Source organism: Delphinapterus leucas, chromosome 13 (genome assembly GCF_059928025.1).
Source record: "Delphinapterus leucas isolate spDelLeu-1000000601 "Yukka" chromosome 13, BTC_Dleu_Yukka2, whole genome shotgun sequence".
Classification (NCBI taxonomy): Eukaryota; Metazoa; Chordata; class Mammalia; order Artiodactyla; family Monodontidae; genus Delphinapterus; species Delphinapterus leucas.
The window spans coordinates 8,939,374-8,962,221 of NC_143141.1; the positions used below are offsets into that span (position 1 = coordinate 8,939,374).

Genomic DNA, 22,848 nt, shown 5'->3' on the forward strand with positions numbered 1-22,848 from the left:
AATTGTTTCATAAATGTCATAAGGGTTGTCTTAAAAAATTACTTAAAAGAATCAGGACACAAACAAAGTCTATATATTCTGATTGGTTGATGTACCTCACTGGTATTTTTAAATCTAAAGTTTCTATGCGTTTCTCTTCTTTCTCTTTACGGAAGAAACGTAATTGTTTGTACTATAGAATTTCCCACAATATGGATTTTTGCCAATTCCAACTCTACGATGTTTCCTGTAAATTAGAAGTTGTACTCAGGGCTTGTTCAAATTTGGGTTCCATATTTTCTTGGGTGATTTTAGCAGCCATTGGTGATCACTGACTGGATCTATTGATTTATTAGGAGTTGCAAATTGGTGATATTCTAGCATTCCATCTTCATCAGTTAGCTGAAATATTCTTAAAAAAGAAAATCTGACTTATTATTTGGCTGCTCAGTGGTATGGTTCATACAGGAAAGGCAGAACAAACACTTAATTCTTTCCCTTTATTTACTAGCTTGTAAGCCATGACATCCTAAGTGATTCCCCAACCGCCAGAGTGTTTTCACATCTCCCAGCCCCATAAACTCTAGGAGAACTCACAAATGAGATGATGAAAGTACAACAGATGATCCTGAGGCTCTGTTGAAAATGGAAACTGCCATCCAGCCAGGGCCCCCCGAGTGTGAGGCACCTGCATATCCATTACTCATTCATCCTCAGGAACCCCAAGAGGTAGTAGCGAGGCTGATTTTGCAGGTAAGGAAATGCGGGCTAGGGTCTGTCTGACCCTGCAGTCTGTGTTGTGGTTTGTTTTGCTTTGTTTATCATGCCCGCTGCAGGAGATGAGAAGTGCACAAATATAATTTTAATTTTCAAGCACGGGAAGAAGATGCATCCTGCCAAGTACCAGGGTGACCTTGAAGTGGATCCCAGGCCTGAGCCGTTTGTGAGCATCTCCCAAATGAATGTGTGTTTTCTAGGGCTTGACTGGGAACTAAGGACATACCATTCCAGACAATTCCCATTTTCTTTACAACATCACTAAACCCAACATATTTTCTTCCCACCGACACACTTATTGACTCCATCAGTGTCCTAGGCATTGCACCTGGCCCTGAGGATTACGATGAAGAAGACAGGTCCCTGTCTTTGAAAGCGCAAAATTGCCTGGGAAAACAGGTATGTAAACAGCAGGGGGAGGAAAGAGAGGTGCTGAAATAGAGACAGAGACATGATGGGGAACAATGTGGATGGGGGGTACTAATTCTGCCTTAGGGATCACTGAGGTCTGAGAAGGCTCCTCATGTGAGGAGCAATCACAATAATTATTTAACATTATTCAACATGTACTATGTGTTAGCCATTGTGCTGTGCACCTTTAAGGATCTGACTGTCTTTTGTGCACATCTTTAACTCTCTCCACTGTCCTCGGCTGGGACACCTAAGTAGGCAGGAATCTAACAAAGCTCGCCTGCATTCCAGATATATTTTTTTCACTCCTTTATTAACTCCAAAAGCCTTGAAGGCAAGAATTGTTTCCTTTTACTTAGAATATTTTATCCTCCAAAATACTCAGCATATACACATGGTAGGTAATAAAAAGTGGGTGTGGCATAAATGGAGGAGGACCAGGTGAGTAACTGTAATGATGACCCTGATAATTACAACAGTACATTTACTAGCATTTACTCTTCGCCTGGTCCTGTTCTGATAACTTCAGTGTGTATTAACTCACTTGATCCTCACAACACTCCTGTGAATGAGTCACACTGAACATTTCTATCCTACTTAAGAATGGATGGGAATTTATGAGGGAGAGAGCAAGTGAGCAACAAAGGAGGTCAAAACATGGGAAACCCTTTCTTCTAAATTGAAGTGTGCTTCTGAAAAAAAACCTTGGTCCCCACTTATGATGACTAACTTTTCATACTAAAAAAATATTGTCCATGTTCTGTCCTCTTTTTTATTATGGCTTACACATGAAAACCAGTCCTGGTTCAATTTGTGTCATTTGAAACATTGTCATTTTTCAAACCCTGAATGCATCTCATCAATAGAGAGGTGCCTGCAGCCCAACATGCATGCCCATCTAACCCACTGGAGGTCTTTGTGAATTATCATTGTCCTGCGTGATGACTCCTATTCAGCCGGGGACTGGCAGGTCCAATTAGTGAGGCACCAAGTCTAGACACAGAGCCATGCCAAATAAATGGGAACTCCAATCAGAGGGGAGCCCCACAGTCTTGCTGGATGTGCACTCTTGGCCCAGGTCTCTGTCTTCTCCAATGGAGATCGACCACTTTTACCACCTGGGGTCTTTGCTCTTCTCAGAAGTAACCTCTCTCTGGGCTTCATCCATTTCAATCCTCCACAACTCAACTTTCTCATCATTGTTCTAGGCAAAAGCACTCAGCCAATTCTCAGTAAGTATGAGGTTGGACAGGCTCACTGTGTCAAATTAAACTCCAAAGATAAATCAATAACTCCCACAAGGTCTGCATGCCTTGGAACTTTTGTCTAAAGCACACTTCTAATTGCCTTTCCCTTCTTTCCTATTCCATCTGAGAACTTCAGGGTAGGAGGGAAAACGTCCAATGCTGAGGCACTGAATCACTCTGAGACCTGCGAACCAGCCAGAGAACAAACACAAGGACCAGAACAGACGTCACTACACTAACCCAATGACGAGGGCTGTGTGTTTTCAAGCAGTCCCTTGAGTAATATCTTTTGTTTGAGACAAATGACTTTGGAAAGACAATATAGGCAGTCAAGGGCACTCAACTGAGAGAAAGGAGAGCTGGGGTCTCTTCTCAGCTCAGCCTCCAATTTGGGCGAGTGACCCAGCACTTTAGTTTCTTCATCTAATGATGGACATAGACTTACTGCAGATGAAATCTTTCATAGGAACCCAATGCATAAAACATTCACTTGTAGTATTTTATTTAAACGTATTTTGTAATTTTATAAAGACAATCAGTGGGACATAAGTTAATTTTGACCATGATATCCAATATAGTAAAGTTTGGTATGGAATACAGGTCAATCAATGCTATCTTTATTTATTTGGGCTTTTAAAATACTTAAATATACATTTTTTTAAAAACCCTTAAAATGCATACAGAATACCTTAGGGAACTCTGTGGAACAGAGTTGAAAACCAAGGCCAAGTTGATTATTAAAGGTCCTTCTGTTTCAGAAGTTCCATGATGGGACAAAACTCTACAGTGCAAATACTGTACCCAAGGGTCCTCTCATATTTTCTGTGAGTGTGATCCTATGTGGAGAAAATAAAAATATTCCAGAGCTTCGAAAACAAAAAGGGGAAAAAACTATATAATGTTAATATTCTCTGGACATGGCACAATATAAATATAAACAACTTGAATATCAGAACTTAACGTGAGAGGGCATTTTGAAAACTGTATTAATATGCAAAGATCCTCAACAAAATACTAGCAACAAAAATCTAGCAACACATAGGAAGGATTTTACACCATGACCAAGTGATATTTATCCTAGGAATGCAAAGTTGATTTATCATTCAAAGTCAATCAGCATAATACACCATATTAGTAGAATAAAGGGTAAAAACCATGTGATCATCTCAACAGACACAAGAAAAGCATTTGACAAAATCCAACATCTTTTCAAGTTAAAAATTATCAATAAACTAGGACTAGAAGGAAACGTTCTCAACCTGATTAAGGGCATCTATGACAAAGCCATAGCTAACAACATAATGGTGAAAGACTGAATGCTTTCCCCCTAAGATCAGGAATAAGACAAAGACATCCATTCTCATCACCTCTCTGCAACATGGGATGGCTCGCCAGGGCCATTAGGCAAGAAAAATAAATAAAGGCATCAGATTGGAAAAGAAGAAGTAAAACTATCTCAATTTGCAGATGACATGATCTGATATATAGAAAATCACAAGGAATCCACTAAAAAACTATTAGAATTAATTGAGTTTAGTAGTATTGCAGGATACACGATCAGCATAGAAAAATCAGTTGTATTTCTATACACTAGCAATAAATAATAAGATGAAATTAAGAAAACAGTCCCATTTTTAGTAGCAGTAAAAAGAATAAAATACTTAGGAATAAATTCAATCAAGGAAATGAAAGGTTTGTATGCTGAAAACTATAAAAATTGTTGAAAGAAATTAAAAACATGTAAATCAGTGGAAAGATATCTCCTGCTCACAGATTAGAAAAATTAATAGTTAAGATGGCAATACTTCCCCAATTGATCTACAGATTCAATACAATCCTTATCAAATCCCTTCTGGAATTTTTGCAGGAATTGTCAGGCTGATTCTAAAATTTACATGGAAATTCTAGGGACCCAGAGTAGCCAAAACAAACTTGAAATCCTGATAAAGAAGAACAAAGTTGGAGGACTCACACTTTCTGATTTCAAAACCTATTACAAAGCTACAGTAATCAAGACAGAGTGGTACTGGTGTAAGGATAGATATATAGGTCAATGGAATAGAATTGAGAGTACAAAAAATAAACTCATGCACCTACGGCCAACTGATTTTCAACGAGGGTGCCAAGATAACTCAATGGGGAAAAGAATAAATAGTCTTTTCAACAAATGTTGCTGGGAAAACTGGATATTCACATGTAAAAGAATATATACCATACATGAAAATTAACTCAAAATAGATCATAGACTTAAATGTAAGGGTTAAAACGATAAAATTCCTAGAAGAAAACATAGGAGTAAATCTTCACAACCTTGGATTAAGCAATGGTTTCTTATATATTACACCAAAAGTATAAGTGACTAAAATAAAAATTAGATTGCACTTCATTAAAACACACACACACACACAAAAAACCTTTGTGCTTCAAATGATACCACCAAGAAAGTAAAAAGCCAACCCACAGAATGGAAAAAATATTTTAAAATCATATATTGGTAAGAGACTTGTACCCAGAATATATAAAGAACTACTACAACTCAATAATAAAAAGACAAATAACCCAATTAAATAATGGGCAAAGGATTTGAACAGACATTTCTCTGAAGGAAATTACAAATGTTCAACAAGCACATGAAGAAATGCTTAACACATTTAGTTACGGAGAAATGTCAGTCAAAATCATGATGAGATAACCACTCCACACTGCCTACGATGGCTATAATTAAAAAAACAGACAATTACAAGTGTTGGTAAGGATGTGAAGAAGTTGGAATCTTCATACACTGCTCGTGGGAATGTAAATGATGCAGCCACTTTGGAAAACAATGGCGCAGTTCCTCAAAATGCTAGAAATAGTCACAATGTGACCCAGGAGTTCCACTCACAGGCATATACCTAATGAAAACATGTCCACACAACTTGTATTTCAATGTTCACAGCAGCATCATTCATAATAGCCCCCAAATGGAAACAACCTAAATGTCCATCAGCTGATAACTGGATAAACAAAATGTGGTATATCTATATAATGAAATGTTATTCAGGTGGAACTTTATTTGGCAATTAAAAAGGATAAAATACTGATACCTGCTACAACATGGATGAACCTAGAAAACATTATGCTAAGTAAACAAGCCAGACACAAAAGGCCACACATTGTATAATTCCGTTTATATGAAATGTCCAGAATAGGCAAATCCACAGAGATAGAAAATAGATTAGTGACTGCCAGGGGCAAGGATGGGCAGGGGAGTCAGAAAAGAAAATGTCTGATAATGGGTTCAGGGTTTCTTTTGGGAGTGTTGAAAAGTGTTGGGCTGCACCCCGCAGGCCCACAAGGCCTGCGCTTGCCCAGCTTTAAGACCGAACAAAGAGCCTGGAGTCAGCAACAGAGACATCAATGGTTTAATGGATGGGGGGACCTTACACGTCTGAAGCAAGGTCCTGGAGCGACACCCCACTGTGTGTGGCTCAGGGCAGACAGGACCTGGTGGCAGTCTTCGCCCCCAAAAGGAAGGGGGGATTACCATTTATAGGAGAATTGACGGAAGGTGGGCTCATTAGTTACCAGGGAAACCAGCAGAGGGGCACGCCCCTCACCACCGCTTCCATAAGAATAATCACTAGCTGGGGGCTGGGGCAAGTAGTAGGAAGGTCAGTCAGGTGTGTAAGATACAGGTGAAGCAGGCATTTGTTGGGCTGGGGGCTGAACAGAGGGCAAGAGAACAGCAATCTCGAGTGACCTGGCCCTACAAAAAGTTTAAACATTATATCGAGTTAATGGTCGCACAGCTGTGAATATACTAAAAAATAACTGAAATATATACTTTAGAAGACTTTCATCACATGTGAGTTATACCTAAAAAAGAAGTAGTGTTAAATCTAAAATCAAAACACTTTTCAAATGCAAAACTCACAATGTCTGCTACAAGAAACTCACGAAACATAAATATACTAAAGGGGAGAAATGTCAAAATATCATATTAATAAAAATACTGATAATGATCACATTTTTGAGAGTTTACATGATGCTAGGTACTTCTCCCCATGTAACAACTCATTTAATTTTCACAATAACCCTATGAAGTAAGTACAACTATTATCCCTATTTTATAGATGAGCAAACCAAGGTACACAGTTCACACAGCCAGGACTGTAGCAGGCAATCTAACTGTAAAGCCTGAAAGCTTAATCCACTGCCTCTCAAGAAACGAGGCCAATTTCTGGGACCAGTAAGTATCAACATTTCCTCCATCTGCCCAAGGAATGTCCAAAAGGGTAGCTCAGGTCTTAGACCATGAGGATGTGTCCAGTTGTGCTTGGAGCTGAGCTTCCCGGTTGACGAAGGGAAATGGAAGTCAGAATCTCTGTTCTCCCTTTTCTGCAGAGTAGTGGCTAGGCAAACCCAGGAATGTCACTGCACCAAGATAGGAAGAATGAGTCTGAGTTAGGAGACTTGAATTTTGTTTTTCAAGGAAACCTCTGAATGGCTGGGAGGCGGAGTCCTCCCTCTTCTCAACTCGATGCACTTTTATAACACAAGCAAAGGGAAGCCTGCACACACCAGCTGTAGATTTTCAATTCCTGCCTGAGAAGAAAAGCTAACATTGTTCCCCCAGACAGGAAGAGATTCTGGGTAAAAGAGAGCCCACCGAAATTGTAACAAGGTTATCAATTATGTGACTCAACCACCAGACAGAGGCTTGCCTCATGCCTAGAAAGTGTCTTGGTCTTCTGTAGAGATGACTCAGAACTAATGGGACTCTGGTTTCCTGAGCTTTATGTGCACTCAGTTTCTAAATGACTATTTTGCAATAGGATTCAGCTGCTCAGGTTGAGATTCCAAGAGGATGAAAGTGCTTTCTAGATGTATCTAGGGCCGGAGAACCTGTACCTCTGTAGCCAGCCCTATAGATGCTCTGCCCAGAATTCCATCTTCTCCTCCCACCTCCCAACACACACACACACACACACACACACACACACACACACACACACACACACACACACACACACACACACACACACACACACACACACACACACAGTCATCAAGCCAGGCAAAGGACCTCCCTTCCTTCCCCAAGGACTGTTTCCCCAAGGCTAGCTGCAGACACAGGAGGTAAAGCGTGTTTTTTCCCTTAATTAACTTTTGGGATATGATATAAAGGTAATGCATTGTCATTATAGGAAATTATAAGATGGTCATGTCCAACTTTGAGCACTTGCCATGCCAGGCACTGAACTAAGAAATTCACACCAATCGCTTCATTTCTTCTCCCAACAACTCAGTGAGGCAGATGTTATAACTACTACCACCAACTTACACATGAAGAAACTGAGACTTGGAATGGTTAACAACTTATTCAAAGTCACCCAGTGGCAGAACTGGGGAACAAAAGCCTGTTTTGTTTTTTAAATCCCTACACTGCATTATTATAGTACAAGACGGAATGTGTGGAGTTCCTCAAAAAGGGGATCAGATGAGGTCCAAGGTGTGGGCCATGTGAGGGAGGATACAGTATATCCAGGAAGTTTTTGTTGGTACAAAACTAAATGTCCTGAATGGCACCGTCCCAACTGCTCCCAAATATGCCCTTCCTCCCCTGAGTCTTATTCTGGTTAATGCCCCATGAACGACACCTGGAGCCAACTAATCACCCAGCTAAGCCTCGCATAAGCTTCCACTCCTCCCTCTCCCTCACTTCCCCAGATCCACCATCACCAAGTCCTTCAGTTACACAACCAACTGTCTGTCCCCTCTGTTGCCTTCCACTCATCCATTCACTAAGTCAGAAATGCATGAGCCCTAACCATATGCCAGGGCTCACACAAGCCAGAGACAGCTCTCAGCCTCCTTGAGTTCTGTTCCCACCTCTGTCCAGGCCCTGTTCCCCCTCCCCAGGATTGCTGAAACAATTCTTTTTGTGCATCTCCCATCTTTAGTTTCACCTCTGCAACTCATCCAAGTTGGCACTCAGGAGGTGCTCAATGAGTGTGGAATGAAAGAATGAATGAATCTTCTACACTAACATCGGGGTCTTTCTACACAATAGTTCTAATCATGTCACTCAGAAACTTTCAGAGGTTGCCTATTTTCTCCAGCATGCAGTCTTAGCCTGACATTCAAGGTTTTTTTGTAACCTGGATCATATTAGCCTAAAAGGGATGCTCCATTTAAATGAAATTACTCATCCTTCCCTTAAGAGTGGCATGAATTTTCTCATCCCACCTGGTGGCAGAGACTGCTCACCAAAGCCCACCCTAGTACTGGCTGTATTTCTCAGTCCCCCTTCCAGGCCAGCTGAGGGCTGGGTGGCAGGATTTGGCCAGCAGAGTCCCCACCATGATGCAGGGCCCCCAAGTGCCTCGGAACCTCAGACATCGCATAGGCCATGGGCTAAGCCACTGAGACGTTCTGGGTCTGTTACCGAACGCAAGTCCGTGTGCCTGACGCACAGTGAGTCCCAACAATACCAAAATGTCGGAGTTGGCAGCAGAGGAAGGTTTACTGCAGGGCCACGCAAGGAGACGGGTGGCTCATGCCTTAAAAACCCTGAACTCCCTGAAAGCTTTCAGCAGAGCCCTTTTGTAGGAAAGGTGAGGGAGGGGCGTGGTTAGTTGTTGCTAACTTCTTGGTGTCTGATCCTTTGTTCTTGAGGTCGGGTCTCGGTCAGGTCATGATGTTCCCCTAAATCTCTACCAAAACAAATGTCTTTCTCTATTCTGACAAGAAAGGGCAAGGGCCCAAGGCTCAACTTCCGCCCTCCGAGGTCCAGGTCCTGCCTAAGAGGAGCCTGTGCAGGTCGCTTATCCTGCCCGGGAGTGTTCATCCAGCGCCCAGTCTGGGTCCTCCCGCCAATGCCCAGGCTCCGCTGAGGAGGCAGATCTCAGCTGGTGGCGCCCTCGGGCCAGGTCCCCAGACCCCATCCAGCCTTCATCACTGAAGGAGCCAGGCACGCCGCACCCAGTCGGCCCTCAGGCTTTTCATTTAAGCTGGAGAGAATCATTTGCAGAGCATCAACAGGAGCACATGGTGTAGCAAATACCAATCAGGTGAATGCCCAGCTCACCACAAGTGCCCTGCTTTGAGAACAGCCCCACGACAGAGGTGGACCTGCAGTCACGACGTGCAATGCCCTTGCAATTTAACCCTGACCCCTGGCCACCTCCTAGGGGTGGACAACTGATCTAAGCTGGACCAAGTTTAGAAACTTGAACGGAAAGACTGAAGCTGGTTGAAGCTGTTACCTTCATGGCTGTGTCCATATACTCCCGTTGCTGAGGCCTCCAGGGACTGCGATCCATGGAGACGGCCGCCGCCATGAAGTCGCGGAGGCGGGGATGGGAGAGGGGTTCGCTGCTGCCTCAAGGTCTGGGCCCGGCCAGTGGGTGGCAGTGAAGAGGACTCTGGAGCTCTGGGGGACACAGCCCTCAGCCTGTCCCCGGGCCCCCCCCGCCCCAGCTCACCCTCAGGCTCGGAGACCGGAGGGCCTGCAGGGCCCAGGAGAGAAGGCCAAGGTCCGCGTCTCGCCGCACTTTCTGCTACGAGGAACACGACAGCTGTGCTCCTCGGGGCAGCCAGACCTCCAACCCCCCGGAGCGCTCCGGCTCTCGTGCACTTAGGGTCTCGCGTGCTCAGGGTCTCGCGATAACTGTCGTGCGCTAAGGGCTGCGCGCGGCTCTGCCCCTATTACGAGTCTATGTGTTTCCACAGCAGGGTCTATCCTCTCCTGAACAAACGCACATCTTGGCTCCTGCTAGTCCCTCTGCCTAGAGAGACGTTTTCCCTCTTGCTCAGCAGTTGAAATTCCTTAGTTTCAACTCCATTATGGCCTCCCCTGGGGGGGGGTCTGTCACTCCCACTTCTCTCTACTCTGGGACACTGTTATCACCCCTATTGCAGCCCAGAGCAGAGGCCATCCCTACACCATGATGTCCAGAGGCCAGGGACTGTGTTTGTTTAATTAATTTTGTCTCCCGCAGGGCTTAGTCTTGTCATTTGTACTCAGGAGTAGACAGTGTGCAGCTGACATGAATTAGGTCAAAGGGAAAACCATTTACCCCAGCCTCATTGTAGCAGTTGGGGGATGGAGGTAAAAGCTGGACCCATCCCAACCTGGAGGCCGCAGTGATTGGCAGGGATTAAGAGAGGGTTTCAGGTGAACAGGCGGCTAGACAGTGTGGGTTGGGAGGGAAGAGGGGACCACAGCACCTGATCATTGCCATCCCTCCCTCACAACCACAGGAAACCCGCAGCCTGTACAAGATCTGGGTGGGGGGGGTAGCTACTGAAGAGCTTCGGTGGCTTCCAACTGTTTACCTCCTGGGTACCATGGCGACGGGAAATTGGTCGCCATGGCAACCCCATTATTAACCAGCCGCAGCAATCGCCGGCAGATAGTGAATGACTACCGAAAAGGCAGAAACACAGGCGCATCAAAGGCAAGAGGCACACGCAGTCCCGGCCAAAGTCCCAGATAAAGTGACTGAGATCGTGTGGGGACCAGTCACCCGGAGAGCAGCCAGTCACCCTCTCCTGGCATCCCACGCCCGACGAGGGCCCCGTTTATGACAGAACAAAGGCTGAGAAGGAAAAGTGCGTGCGCTCGGGCGTTCTTGCGAAGGGAAGTTCGCGTCTTTCCTGCCACACCCGCTCCCCGCCAAGGGAGTCCCGCTAGCTCAGTGAAATGCTAACTCGCTTCCCTGACCTAGCGGAATTGTCAAGAATCCGGGACTTTGGCGTACAAGGACCTAGCTCAGGGAGTGGCCGTGACAGGGGTCACCTCCCTCCTCCCGGCCCGGCTTTCCATCGCCCCCTCCCGTGATTTCTCATTCAGGGAGTATGTCACCCCATGCCTAGACAACGACGTCGTTGCCCGTTTTTATGAATGAAAGTGTGTGCGTGCGTGTGTGTGCGAGGGAGGGGCTGGTGGACAGGTCCATAGAGACGGGTCTGGACTGAACACTCCGGGGTAGAGCCCGAACCCAGGTAGCCAGTCACTGCCCCAGGGTGTGAGGTACCAGGGAAGGCGCCGGCCCCAGCTTCGCCCCTCCGGAACATTTGGTGAGGAGCGCCCACCGTCGGGCCGTCTGGTTTCCGGGAGAGGGGTTGCGCCGGCGGAACCGCTGGCAGGGAGAGCGCTGAGCGAGCGAATTGCGTGTCCCCGGCACCGCGTCCACCGCCACGGGGTCCCAGCCACGGGCTCCAGGTCCCCTCTGCTCTTGCCCCACTGACCCTCGGCCACATGCCGTGTCTAACTAGAGATACCCACTTCAGAATGACAAATTTTAGTCTCAACAACAGCATAAAGTAGGGCAGCTGTGAACTGGGGAATCACACGGAGGGAAAAATGAATCGGCACTTCCTCCGGTCATCCAGTCCTTGCCCAGGGTTGCTGGAGAGCGAGGGGCTGCTGGCCGCGCCCCCCTCGGGGCGTCGGGGGCGGGGGTGAGGGCTGAGCTGGGGAGAAAAGCCGGAGGACGAGGACAGAGGGCCCGTGTGATTATCCGGTTAGGGGTTTGCAGAGGATCGGAGGCCCACCCCGCCCCGGCCCTTCTCCTCGCTCCTGAGCACTAAGTCCCTAAGGCCAGAGCAGCCAAGATCGCGGATCATGATTTTGTCGTTAAAAAAACAAAAAAGAGTGACTGCTCACTCCCCCGAAGTATTTTCATTCTTTGCCTCCTCCGCAGCCCACCTGTCTCTTTGCATCCTCAGGGCTGAGCAGGGCCCAGCGGAGGCAGTCCCCCGACGCCGGCGGGGGTCCCCTTGGCTCCTGCCCCCTCCAAGCCATGGACACAACTTCCACCCGCGCCGCGCGTACTCGGGGAGACTCTGCTCGGGAGCCGGATCTGGAGCCCGGGGAACGAGGCGGCGCGGCCTTCGGGTACAGGGTCTCTTGGGGACGTGTCTCGGGGGTGGTGTCCATCCTTTTGCTGAAGGAGCCCAGCTTCTTCTGCCTCCTGCCCTGACGGCTCAGCCCGACTTGGCCCAGCGCGTCTGCGGGACGTGAGTAGAAAGGGGTGCGATAGACTTAGGAGGCGCAGGGGACGCCTTCTAGTCCTTTGATCCCTGCTGGAGGGAGTTGTGTGTGTGCCGCGGGTGGGAGCAGATGCCAGAGCTGGCTCTTGCTTCTGCTCCTTCCTTTCCTGCCGAGATGTGGCCCGTTTCAGCACCGGGGGGTGCGGACAGCGCCGCGCCCGCCCTAGGGCTCCGCCACCCCACTGCCCTGGGCGTACTTCTTTAATCCACACGGTGACTGGAGTCTGCGTCCCCCGCGCACCTCCCAGCGCCCCAAGAACAACCAGCTCAAGGGCCCCTAAAATCCTTACCCCACTTCAAAGTTTGAGCTCTCCGCGGCGCGCCTGTGTCTGGCAGAGCGTCTCCTCCCCGCTCTGGGCCGCAGCTCCGGCTTCACTCCCTCCCACACTCTCGGGCCCCAGGACCCTCCTCTTCAGGTGGCGTAAGGAGCCGGTTGCCCGCCTCTCTCTGCGAAAGTCAGGTGAGGCTCTGGAGCCTCAAAGGCGGTCCCCGAAGAGGCAGAAGCCACTCGTTCGCATCACCGTGGGCTCCAAGGGAAGAGGGGCGAGCCAGGAGCAAGAAAGCAGAAAAGTCTGTCTGTCAAATACGGACCCTCCCCTAACCGCGAACGGCCTCCTTGGACTCCTTCCTGGGATGTTTTACCAGTAGTGTAATCCATGCGGCATGAGGACACAGCAGAGATCTGGGAGTTTGAAGTTTAAAGGTGGGAATGTATATCCCCTTAAACTCATTTACAATCTTAGGGGGAGGGTTTTAGAAACAAATGTCTCTTAGGGATATTGTGTATTCTCCTTGCAGAATGTTGGTTTCCCTCTATCACACCGGACAACACGGATTCCCCAAATCAAAAATTAAAACCCACCAATCCAGTTGTTATTCATTGCCCTCTGTGAAAGAGTTTATGAGTTTCTTAAACTCTTTTCGAAGAAAATAACTTTAACAAAACCTCCACCTTTCTCCAAACTCACTTTCTCCACAGAAGTCATTTATCTAAGGACATATTCAGGATGAAGACCTAATCTCACCTCCCTTTCACTTAGGTTCTAGATGGAAGGAACAGGTCCCAGGAGCCTTCTTGTCTGGGACAAGAAGCCTCTGGGTTCTAGGTTCCCATGAGTGACACTCTTATAGTAAGAAACTCTGAAGGAGCAGTTCCCCCAGCAGCCTGAAAACCAGAGGTTTCCCTGAGGGCTTCAAGTATGTGGCATTTCCTGAACATACATATCACACTGTCTATTATTCATGGAGCAAATTGTCTTTAGAAGACAAGTTTTCAAGTTCATGCAACATTTCAAGGGAGAGATGAAGTGTACACTATTCACTGGAGAAATAAAGAGTTAGAATGGCACGTGCACACGTACACACATTCATCTTAGAGAAGGGAAGTAAAGCCTAGCAAAAATTTCCTTGAAAAGTCAGGCTTAATTGTTCAGATTCAAAGGATTCTGGTTATGTGAAAGCAAATGAATGGAGGTGGTGAGTCAACAAAACAAAGCTGAAGCCACAGAAGTTGGAGGAGAGTTCTTGTTTTATCATTTGGGCTCCTGGAAGAAATGTGAAGTGAATTTAACACACGAGAAAACATAATTCATGAGACTATGGCCTCATTAAGACCTTTAGTCTCCTCAATCCAGAGAGTCTCCCACATACATCAGTTACCCTGTGCAATTTTGTTTTCGGCCCTCATTATTGGGAAATGCTGCATTTCCTCTAATCCCTGTAACTTACCATACAAGTTAAAGCTGTTTCCTGTTGCCTTGTCCTCAGGGAAGACAGGAAGCAGGTGGTAATCCTCTGTTGCCCAGAAACATTTCAGAGCTTCTAAAGAATCTTAAATGCTGATTTTGGAGAAAGTAGTAGTTATCATGAGACAATTTTAAGGCATAAGACTAAAAATGAAAAATCCATTTGGACTTTGTTTTTGAAATGCAGACCATTTCTAAGATATGAGGGGGAAAGCAAGACCTTACAAAATTGACAATAAAATGGAGAAGTGCGCTGAATCTGATGAAGTAGAGCATCCACTACAGGACGGAGCATGTAATTGCCCTGTAGGAAATTATGTGGGTGGCTAGAGTTATCACTGAAGAACTTTTGGCACCTGAAATGTGGAAACAGGTGAACTGAGACGGGAAATGAACAGAAAGAGACCGGAGAAGATATATCTGTGAATTTGCCTGGAAAGGCATCCAGCGGCAAGATCCTGGGCCGCCAGGATGGAAGGTCCAGATAGGGCCAAAGGCACACTGAGTGGGGTGGCCTCTGGGGACCTGTCCTACTGCTTAATAAGCTTCATCTGAGGTACAAGCAGGTGTGTATGGCACAGTGTGGAAGGGTCAGCAATCCTTTATCGAGATGCAGGACACTGTCAGCACCAGGCAATCCCAGACAAGTTAGTGGGAGGTCCTAACAGGTCCATGGTATCCAGACACCCAGCAGAGGGATCTTCAGAAACCCAAAGCCTTGTGCCAGAAGAGGGAGTCCACAGTTTGAAGGGTGCTGTGGAGAAGGTATCGCTTCCTCATTCTGATGGGGCAGGTGAGACTGGGAGTGGGGGAGGACTAGGTGAGTCCTAGGTTGTTTCAGCCTCAGCCAGGACTCACTAAAGAAATGAGAAGGGGTCTGTGGGGAAAAGGGTGGCACCCAGCCATCAGGAGCTGAGGAAGGCTGGCCCCAGGGAACCTGGTGAGACCAGTTCTATTCACCTGTGACTTCAATGCCAGAGAAATGAAAGGATAAATACTCGCCATGCCCAGAAGGATTGAGTCCGAGTATGAGCCTGTATAGGTGTGGCTTAGGGGACTCCCCAGTGATATGTAGTTTTGTTTTAAAGTTTAGAAATGGTGTAATTATGGTCTATATAGTCTTCTGGGATTTATTTTTTCAATCAATATTAAGATTCAGTGATGTTTCTTGTAGCTTTAGGTCTTTCAGTTTTACTCTGTAAATATACAATTTGTTATTTATTCTGGGTGCACATGATGCACTTTGATTTCATAAACTGGGGAGGGGAACTAAATTTTTGCTATTCTAATTATGGAAAATCTGCCTAGTACAAACAAATTTCAGATGTCCTGGTGACCTGATGATTATAGGCTAGGGTTGGAAGGCACATAATTTGTGCCCATAGGTGGGCAACAAGGCAGCTACTTCTGCTGGGGGCCATATGGTGTCCATTGTGCTAAAGAACATGCAATCGGATAAGCAGATAAGCCAGACTAGCAGATGAGAAGTAGAAATGCAAACAGATAAGCCCAGTTATCGGTAAGGGGGAGGGTGTGGGCCTACCCTGGCAGATGGTCTAGATCCTTGGTAAATGATAAGGCAATTTGTAGGAATGGCTTTGAGGAAATAAAATATTTATGCAGAGGCAGGCAAGGTTCACATGAGAAGCAATGATGAACCAATTTCCCCAGCAAAAATTCTGCCATCAGTGCAAAGTCATCTGGGGAGGAAAGTCCCCGAGGTGGGAAGAAGCAGTTGTTTTTAGATTTTAAGGCTCACTTTGCCTGTTTCCTTCTCAATGATGATGACATGTTTCCCTCACCTACCTGGCAGTTGGAAGAACAGAAGGAAAATTAACTTAAATTAATGAAATGTGAAGAGTTATGAATTCTATCCAAATATCATTAAAGGCCTGAGGAGGACCGTGGTGCTGTAGGGTCTAATCTACCTTGTCCCAGGAGACACCCCATTCAGGCCAGCCTTGCAGGCAGTGGACAGGTAGGGGCTGCCAAAAAGGCCCCCATCTCCTCTCTCTGACCACCAGTGCCTGCAATTCCACCCTCAGAATTTCATCCCTCTATTTCCAAACTTTGATCCCTGTTAAAATGCAGATAGCTCCGGGTGATAGAGTGTGGATAAAGAATCAAATAAAAAGTTCTGATAAGACTGAGGAGACCATGTGATGATGCTAGAGACCACTGAGGGTGGGATGGCGTGGATGCCATGGCAGGGGGGTGGGTGGTATCAGAGGGGTCAAGGGCCCAGGTGACAGATACTGGACACTGAGGGCAAACTTGATCCCCATTACAACCGAAACTGGCCCTGGCCTGGGCACATCACACGAGCTTTCCTCTAAGCCTAAAGCCTTCATTTTCCACCCACAAAAGAGGACAATGACCTCTGCTAATTGTTAGAGCTGGCAAATGTGTACTGGATGCAAGGCTGTTCTAGTGGATGGTAGCATGAATGTCATCACAGGCGCTCATTAATAGATGTGATGTACCCTGGAGCTCAGTACTACTCAGGACCACATTCTCATCAGGGCCTGGGGTAAACCGTATGGAGTGTTCCTGGACATTTTAATATAGATAGAATGTATGGCTAACATGCCCTCAGGAAATGTGGCAAATAAGGGGTGTAAATCGGGGTCCAAAATCATCTTGAGCGCTTTCAGCAATGGGCTGAAAATACAGACCAAGAAAAAACTGTAACGGGAACAAGTATAAGGTTCTGCATTAGGGTCCTGAAAACTCAGCCACCGCAGCACAGGAAGAGGAGACGTGGCTTAGCAGACCTCAGCCAATGTGACGCTAAGCTTCAGGGTGATGTGTCTCCACAAAATTGGCAAAAAGTTAAGGAGAAATAAAGCCGACTTAATAGAAATAGATCACATAGAAAAGAGGTGAGAACATAGCATTTTATGTTATGTTCTAGATTTTCTTCACATACACATATTCTCTTTCACAGTCATAATAACATGTAAATACAATTTTGTTATTCTGCTTTCAATTATCTTGAGAAATAGCCTATCTTGCTGCATTAGTTTCCAATGCTTTTTAGTCGTGGCCAAATCTTTTATCACTGGCCACGATCATGGTCAAATGAATTATATGATCAATAGAATGATTTACACAATTATTGAACTTCTTATGTACATTTAAATTATTTCCTATTTTTCAATCCTTTAAATGACTGCCAAAAACACATGCATAGAGCCTTTTCCTATTTTTTGTAATTATTTTAGGTTATATGGTAGAATTATTATTTCCTTAGGTTCCCAGAAGTAGGATTACTCCAGAGATATAAACATCTGAATTCAAGAGAAGTTTTAGCAATTTCTATTGCCATCAAAGATTTGCCAGTTCCACCGTTTTTTTCCACCAGCATTCTATTTTATTTTTCACATTTCATGCTAAACTGTACCCCACCATAGTTTTAAATTGCATCTCAATAAGAGGTAGTAAAATTGAACATTTTCTCATGTCTGTTACTTCTGTTTCCTCTTGGTGAATCATCTGTTCGTGTCCAACTTTACATTAAAGGTGATGTTTTTTGGGCTTCCCTGGTGGCGCAGTGGTTGAGAGTCCGCCTGCCGATGCAGGGGACACGGGTTCGTGCCCCTGTCCGGGAAGATCTCACATGCCGCGGAGCGGCTGGGCCCGTGAGCCGTGGCCGCTGAGCCTGCGCGTCTGCAGCCTGTGCTCCGCAACGGGAGAGGCCACAGCAGTGAGAGGCCCACGTACCACAAAAAAAAAAAAAAAAAAAAAAGATGTTTTTCCTTTCAATTTTCATGAGGTTTTGTGCAATACTGGGAGAGATTCTCTCTGGTTTATTTGATGAAAATATTTTCCCCAATTGGTTTGCCTTTTTATTTGAGCTATGATAATATTTATTCTACAGACTTGCAAACATTTCCCACTGAGATTCATTCAATTCGTTGAAGGCCTAGAAGCAAAATTCCACTACACATATGATGTCTACTCTTTTTTTTTTGATGGTTTTACATGTTTTTATTCTTAATATTAACTCTGTAATACAATTGGATTTATTTTGACATAAAGTCTAGAATTTTACTTAAAATTTCTTAAATTTGAGCAATTAATTTAATGTGGGACTCGGGTTCATCTGTTAAAAAAAAAAAAAGCACCTAGTTTTCACTTTTATTCCAAGATGTTCTAATAGAATACTAGGTGGGTCAAATACTTGATTGCCCAGCATACCCCGTTCTTCAACCATACTACGTCAGTTATCGAGTCATTACCTTTTAGCTCCCCAGTATTACCTGCTCCCCGGTATTACTTTAAGCATTTGTTTTGTACGGGGTGCAAGATGTTAAGCTTTCTCAGTAGAGGAAGCAGGAAGGGACTCTTCTGCTTCTGGTGGCTGCACCATCGGTCAGCAATGAGGATGTGAGAATGACCAGTGGTGCTTTCCCCCCGCCCCCCATATGCCTAGAACACACAGTCCTTTGATGATGTCTCAGCCTCAGCCCGAGCTGGTGGTCGCCTTCCTGCAGCTCTCTCAGCATGGACACCGAATGCTGCAGCCCATCCTGCCTGCACTGGTGCTGCAACTCCATCTGCTTCCCTATGCCCCACCCCCAGATTTGTCTCCTGGGACTTTTGGTGCCATAACCCTTCTGACACAACACCACAGCTCCAGATCTCCATCTTACACTGGTGTCCCTGCTTTCTTGGCACACTGGTGTGGCCACAGCCACTGGTTGTGGCTTCACCGCACCTGCATTCTGTGAGTTGCTTCTTGCTGGCCCAGCAACTGCAGATCAGCTCAGGCCTGTGCAAACCAGTGAACTTCTCTGCCATCTACTGGGCTGCAAGTATGCCAGATCCAAAAAAGTCTAAATGCTAGCCTTGGCGGGGGCGGGGAGGGGGTCCCATTCCAAGTTTGTCCTTCCTTGGTTACTCCCTTTCAGCCCAGGTCTTTTTTTTTTTTTTTTTCGGTACGCGGGTCTCTCACTGTTGTGGCCTCTCCCGTTGCGGAGCACAGGCTCCAGACGCGCAGGCTCAGCGGCCATGGCTCACGGGCCCAACCGCTCCGCGGTATGTGGGATCTTCCCGGACCGGGGCACGAACCCGTGTCCCCTGCATCGGCAGGTGGACTCTCAACCGCTGTGCCACTAGGGAAGCCCGAACGGTCTTTATATTAACCTTATCCTGTTTAAATTATTGTGTGGTTTCTGTCTCTTGATTAGATCCAAATTGATAAATGTGCTATGAACCGGGGTGTCTTTTATATTTTTCTCTAGAGAAGGGGTCAGAAATTTTTTCTTAAGGGGCTGGATAGTAAATATTCTAGGCTTTCGGGCCAGATGGTCTCTGTCACAAAACTCAACACTCATTCATGTTAAAAAAAAAAAAACCCACAAAAAACGAAAAACCAGAAAAAACTCTCAACTCTCAGCAAATTAGGACTAGAAAGGGACTTCCTCAAGTTGATAAAAGTCACCTTAGAACAGCTTACAGTTCTCAGCAAATTAGGACTAGAAAGGGACTTCCTCAAGTTGATAAAAGTCACCTTAGAACAGCTTACAGTTCTCAGCAAATTAGGACTAGAAAGGAACTTCCTCAAGTTGATAAAAGTCATCTTAGAACAGCTTACAGTTCTCAGCAAATTAGGACTAGAAAGGAACTTCCTCAAGTTGATAAAAGTCACCTTAGAACAGCTTACAGTTCTCAGCAAATGAGGACTAGAAAGGAACTTCCTCAAGTTGATAAAAGTCACCTTAGAACAGCTTACAGTTCTCAGCAAATTAGGACTAGAAAGGAACTTCCTCAAGTTGATAAAAGTCATCTTAGAACAGCTTACAGTTCTCAGCAAATTAGGACTAGAAAGGAACTTCCTCAAGTTGATAAAAGTCATCTTAGAACAGCTTACAGTTCTCAGCAAATTAGGACTAGAAAGGGACTTCCTCAAGTTGATAAAAGTCATCTTAGAACAGCTTACAGTTCTCAGCAAATTAGGACTAGAAAGGAACTTCCTCAAGTTGATAAAAGTCATCTTAGAACAGCTTACAGTTCTCAGCAAATTAGGACTAGAAAGGAACTTCCTCAAGTTGATAAAAGTCACCTTAGAACAGCTTACAGTTCTCAGCAAATTAGGACTAGAAAGGAACTTCCTCAAGTTGATAAAAGTCATCTTAGAACAGCTTACAGTTCTCAGCAAATTAGGACTAGAAAGGAACTTCCTCAAGTTGATAAAAGTCATCTTAGAACAGCTTACAGTTAACATGCTTAATTTGAAGACAGAGATCAGGAACAAGGCAAGAATGTTCCATTTCAGCCATTCTATTCACCTCCGTACTGAAAGTCCTAGCCAGTACAATACAGAAAAAAAGAAAAGAAACAAGTGGCATGAAGATGAGAACATAACTGTCATTACTCAAAGAAAGCATGATTGTGTATGTAGAAAAACCTATTTAATCTATAAAAATATTAGAACTAAAAGTGAATTTAATAAGATTGCAGAATACAAAGTTAATATACAAACTCAATTGTACTTCTATATATTCTAGCAACAAACAACAGAAAATGAAATTTTAAAAATACCATTTACAGTAGCATCATAGGCACAATTACTTAAGAATAAATCTAAGGCTATGTGCAAGACTTGTAAAATGTTGCTAAGAAAAATTAAAGAAGACCTAAATAAAAGTAAATATATATCATGTCATGGTATATGTTTATGAAATCTCAATCATTTAAAGATTTCCCACAAAATTAGTCTATATATTTCATGCAGTCCCAATCAAAACCCCAATAGGCTTTTTTTTATTTAAAGAAATTGGATTCTAAAATTTTATGGAAATGCAAAGGATCTAGATTAGATAAAATCATCTTGAAAAAAAAGAACAAAGTTGTAGGATTTATGCCACTTGATCTCAAGAATGTAAAGCTACAGTAGTTAAAACAGTGTGGTACTGGCCTGAGAACAGGCTAGTGGAACAAAATAGAAACTCCAGTAAAACCCCATGTATATATGGTCAATTGAATTTTGATAAAGGTGCCAAGGCAATTCAGTGGGGAAAGGAAATTCATTTTTAAGAAGTGGTGGTGAAACAACTAGGATATGTATGAATAAAACCAAATCTCAACTCCTATCTCACTCCACACAGGAAATTTAATTTGAGATGGATCATAGATAGGCCTAAATATAAAAGCTGCAACCAAGATGCATAGAAACAAAAAACCAGAATATTTTCATGATTTGGGGGTAGGCAAAATTTTCTTAGACAGGACCAAAAGTTACTAACCATAAAAAAAAACCAAAACAATAGGGGTTTTTTGTGTCTCCATACAAATTTTAGGATGTTTTGTTCTACTTCTGTAAAAAATGCCATTGGTAATTTGATAGGCATGCATTGAATCTGTGGATTGCTTTGGGTAGTATAGTCATTTTCACAATATTGAGACTTCCAATCCAAGAACATGGTATATCTCTCCATCTCTTTGTGTCATCTTTGATTTATTTCATCAGTGTCTTATAGTTTTCTGAGTACAGGTCGTTTGTCTCCTTAGGTAGGTTTATTCCTAGGTATTTTGTTCTTTTTGTTCCAATGGTGAATGGGATTGTTTCCTTAATTTCTCTTTCTGATCTTTCGTTGTTAGTGGATAGGAATGCAAGAGATTTCTGTGCATTACTTTTGTATCCTGCAATGTTACCAAATTCATTGATTAGCTCTAGTAGTTTTCTGGTGGCATCTTTAGGATAATCTATGTACAGTATCATGTCATCTGCAAACAGTGACAGTTTTACTTCTTCTTTTCCAATTTGTATTCTTTTTTTTTCTTTTTGTTCTCTGATTGCCATGGCTAGGACTTCCAAAACTATGTTGAATAATAGCAGTGACAGTGGACATCCTTGCCTTGCTCCTGATCTTAGAGGAAATGCTTTCAGTTTTTCACCATTGAGAATGATGTTTGCTGTGGGTTTGTCATATATGGCCTTTATTATGTTGAGGTAGGTTCCCTCTATGCCCACTTTCTAGAGAGTTTTTCTTACCATAAACGGGTATTGAATTTTGTCAAAAGCTTTTTCTGCATCTATTGAGATGATCACATGGTTTTTATTCTTCAATTTGTTAATATGGTGTATCACACTGATTGATTTCTGTATATTGAAGAATTCTTGCATCCCTGGGATAAATCCTACCTGATCACGGTGTATGATCTTTTTAATGTGTTGTTGGATTCTGTTTGTTAGTATTTTGTTGAGGATTTTTGCATCTATATTCATCAGTGATATTGGTTTGTAATACTCTTTTCTTGTAGTATCTTTGTCTGGTTTTGGTATCAGGGTGATGTTGGCCTCATACAATGAATTTGGGGGTGTTCCTTCCTCTGCAGTTTTTTGGATGAGTTTGAGAAGGATGGGTGTTAGCTCTTCTCTAAATGTTTGATAGAATTCACCTGTGAAGCCATCTGGTCCAAGACTTTTGTTTGTTGAAAGATTTTTAATCACAGTTTCAATTTCATTACTTGTGATTGGTCTGTTCACATTTTCTATTTCTTCCTGGTTCAGTCTTGGAAGGTTATACCTTTCTAAGAATTTGTCCATTCCTTGCAGGTTGTCCATTTTATTGGCATAGAATTGCTTGTAGTAGTCTCTTATGATGCTCTGTATTTCTGTGGTGTCCACTGTAACTTCTCCT

The 22,848-nt window shown here is 44.3% G+C and overlaps 1 protein-coding gene across 5 annotated transcripts in view; it reads right to left on the reverse strand.

The window, feature by feature from the left end:
* The window catches only part of CNGA3 (cyclic nucleotide gated channel subunit alpha 3), a 109,697-nt gene that overhangs the window by 66,546 nt on the left and 20,303 nt on the right, over positions 1 to 22,848 (reverse strand). The window contains exon 1 of one of the 5 annotated variants that reach the window (XM_089922701.1): positions 14,184 to 14,271. The exons of 2 other annotated variants lie outside the window; for them this stretch is intronic. The gene's annotated coding sequence lies outside the window, so the exon portion shown is untranslated. Of the gene's footprint in view, positions 1 to 576; positions 662 to 12,111; positions 12,212 to 14,183; positions 14,272 to 22,848 lie in introns of those variants that run through there. 2 more of the 5 variants (XM_089922699.1, XM_089922702.1) reach the window with 2 other exon arrangements.